General features: G+C 43.8%; 1 protein-coding gene across 1 annotated transcript in view; it reads left to right on the top strand.

The window, feature by feature from the left end:
• LOC139924781 (transformer-2 protein homolog beta-like) overlaps positions 1 to 3143 on the top strand; it is a 319694-nt gene that overhangs the window by 44622 nt on the left and 271929 nt on the right. The gene's annotated exons all lie outside the window — the stretch shown is intronic.

Raw genomic sequence — 3143 nt, 5'->3', positions numbered from 1 at the left:
CATGTTCCGATGGGAGTGGGTGGGTCCAGCCGTCCAGATTGGGTATGCTGCACTTTTGCCTGTTCAAAATTTACTGACACCCTCCGAGCATTAAACTAAGATTAAAACGTGACTTGAAAATGAAATAGTTTACTGAAAGATAATTAAAATTTGAGGTGTGAGGAAACTGAAACTAAAACAGTAATTAACTTTACTGCCTAACCCCTGCCTTCAAAACTAAACAAAATAGACTTTAATTAAAAAAATTGTTTTCCCATTTTAATTTTTTTTTCAAGGCCATAATAATTCTAGGCATATGGCACAGAGCAACTAGAAATGAAAAAGGAACATTTTTGCTGCCAATGCATATAGGCCTAAGCATAGATATAAAAACGTTTTAAATATCTATGAGCCTGTATTTTGAAAAGTTTATGGTAATTCTGCCTGCCTGTGCGTGTATCACACAGTGTGTGTGCAGCAGCTTATGGGTAATGACACCAATTTTTTACCAGGGACACTTAAGTTGTTGCAGATACATCTGGGACCCTATCTGAGAAAACTTTGCACTTTAATATTTTGAAAAATTGCCTATGGAAAATGAGGTTCACTGTTTATGTATGAGGCGATAAACATGGGAAATTAAGCCTGTAATCAGAATAGACCCTTTGGTTAACACAATATTATATATAATAACGTGGTAATGAAAAGTTGTGAAACTTAAATGCTTCTGGTTCTGTAAGGGACACCTGGGATTGCTGGGGTCCATTTTGAAAACCACTGCCTTAGGTTTTTTGTGGTTGGACAATGCTGTTCGGGTGGCAGCTGTATCTGTTGGATGGAGTATTCCTTCGGGACAGATTGGTGAAATGTGCGAGCCTCTTGTCTACCTGTTGTGTGGTCATGATGAAAAGATGATGAGGTGCGGGGGACACAATCCCAGGGTGAAGGGACATGGCTCCTGCTTTTTCATTTACTCGCTCTGCAGCCTAAATTAAATTGGACAGCTGATCCTCCAGAGGGAGCAGTTCCATGGTTTGATTTAACATTATATAAAAAAGCAGCACCATTAATTATCCTGTTGGATTTGACCTTCACATTGAGGTACACGCGCATACACCAGACACATACTATAGACGCGCATGCGTGCACACACACACTTGTCAGCATGTGCGCAGACACACACACCACACACACACACACACACACACACACTGCCCACAGGGCCCGTTCGTCTGTCAAGAAGGTGACATCTTCAGATGAATTATGGGAGATGGTTGTCATCTTCTCTGGGGTCAAATACAAAATGTCCAACCCGAGGTGTGGGCTCCCTCTCCCCAGACTGTCACACGTCAGCCATTTTAGAGGTTGAAAGCCTCGACGGGGGACCAAAACGACCTCAATTAAACCTCCATTAATATTAATACATTTTGTCGTTTCACGTGAGTTGCCGCTAATTAAATGTGTCCCTGACTGTATAATGGGGGTCAGCCAGGGTCTCCTACATGAAGCTAATTCACCACATTACAGCCACCAAACACTGGGCTGGCTCAGTACATAAATACAGATAGAGAGGGGAGCAGTCTTGGTAAGCTTGGCTTTGATAGCAATTAGGCACACATACACACACACACACACACACACACACACAATGTTTATTCAACCTGACAAAACAGCTAAAACCAGATTTTTTTATTAGAAGGTCAGTCACTGCTTTGCGAAAAGTAGCTTTCATGCTTTTCCGTCTTTTTTGTTTATATTACTCCAGTAAGTGTGTTTGTGTGTGTGTGTGTGTGTGTGTGTGTGCGACCTAATGTGCATAAAATGAATATATTGCCCCTCAGCCTTAGATTTTCTGTTTGTTTGTTTTCCAGGTTTGTGTCACACTGCCTTTTATCAAACTCAACATTTATCAGACTTTTATGAAAGGGTTAATAGGTTTTCAGTGGATCAGCTTTTTATGAGTTCCCACAGCACCGCCCCCAGTATTCACACACACACACACACACACACACACACAAACATAACACACACAAATCTCAGACCATAATGGGATTGTGGGATTCCTCAGATGGACTCCCACTGGCCAGTCTGCCAGCGCTGCAGAGCGCTGCCTGCCTGGGAGGTTGCCTTCTTTATTGTTCAATGCTTTAATATCATGGGAGTTGATTTTCTGTTGACCTGGAAGATTAGCTGAACCCTGGGTGGAAGGTCAGATCACCCCCGGTATCCTATTTAATCAGATTTATTTTACCGTGAAAAGAAAGAAAAGTGTGTGCTCCAAAACTGGATGGCACTCTCCTTCTGTCCTGTGCGCTTACTTGTTGAGGGGATTGGGTACTGAAACTATGTGAATTATCTGTGTATAGAGGTTTATGCACATTGTATATTTAACGATGATGGTCTAAGCCGTGCCACTGTTGAAAATGACTCAACCAGAGACAAAAGACCAATCCCCATCGCGACCGGTGCCAGAGCCAATAGGGCAATCCTCCAATACTACAATAGCCTGGCTCTGATGCGTGTAACGGAGGCACTCAGTATGAACTTATCTGCAGAATACCATGCTGAAAATAAGCGATAATAATGCCAAAGCTTCTTTGTCTGCATGAAAGAAGCATGGGACCAGCAATGGGGAAGCTGCGGCCAGTTTGACCTCCTAATAATGGACTACAGCCAGAGCCCATACAATCACTCAGAGCTGGATTCCCACTGCAGTAGCGGGCAAGCACTTTCTCTCTCTCTCCCACACACGCACGCACGCACGCACACACACATTCAGTCGAACAAAAGCTGTTCAGCCCTCTGCAGTAGCTGAGCCATTATTGTTTGTTTAGTCCAGCTGCACTTGAAATGACAGCGACCCACAGCTATGGGGAGGATTAAAGACTGCGTTCAGTCCAATACGCCATGTACCAGCTGCCAGAGAGGCTGCACTGCTTCTTCTTTCTCTACGGCTCCCCCTCATTTTCCCTCTCATTCTCTGTTCATATGTCAGACACAGAAAACATCCTCTGTTTCCTCCTGTCTCACAGAAAAGGCCCTGTCTGATTCCCCAATCCTCCCCATCTCCCTTACACTCTTGCTCTTGTTTGCTGTTTTTTTTTCCTCCAGCCAATTGCCTCTGCTCCTCGCTGTCCGGGCAAATTATTTTCCCGGCCTGCCTC

Source organism: Centroberyx gerrardi, chromosome 17 (genome assembly GCF_048128805.1).
Source record: "Centroberyx gerrardi isolate f3 chromosome 17, fCenGer3.hap1.cur.20231027, whole genome shotgun sequence".
Lineage (NCBI taxonomy): Eukaryota > Metazoa > Chordata > Actinopteri > Beryciformes > Berycidae > Centroberyx > Centroberyx gerrardi.
This window is presented reverse-complemented; position numbering and strand designations above follow the sequence as displayed.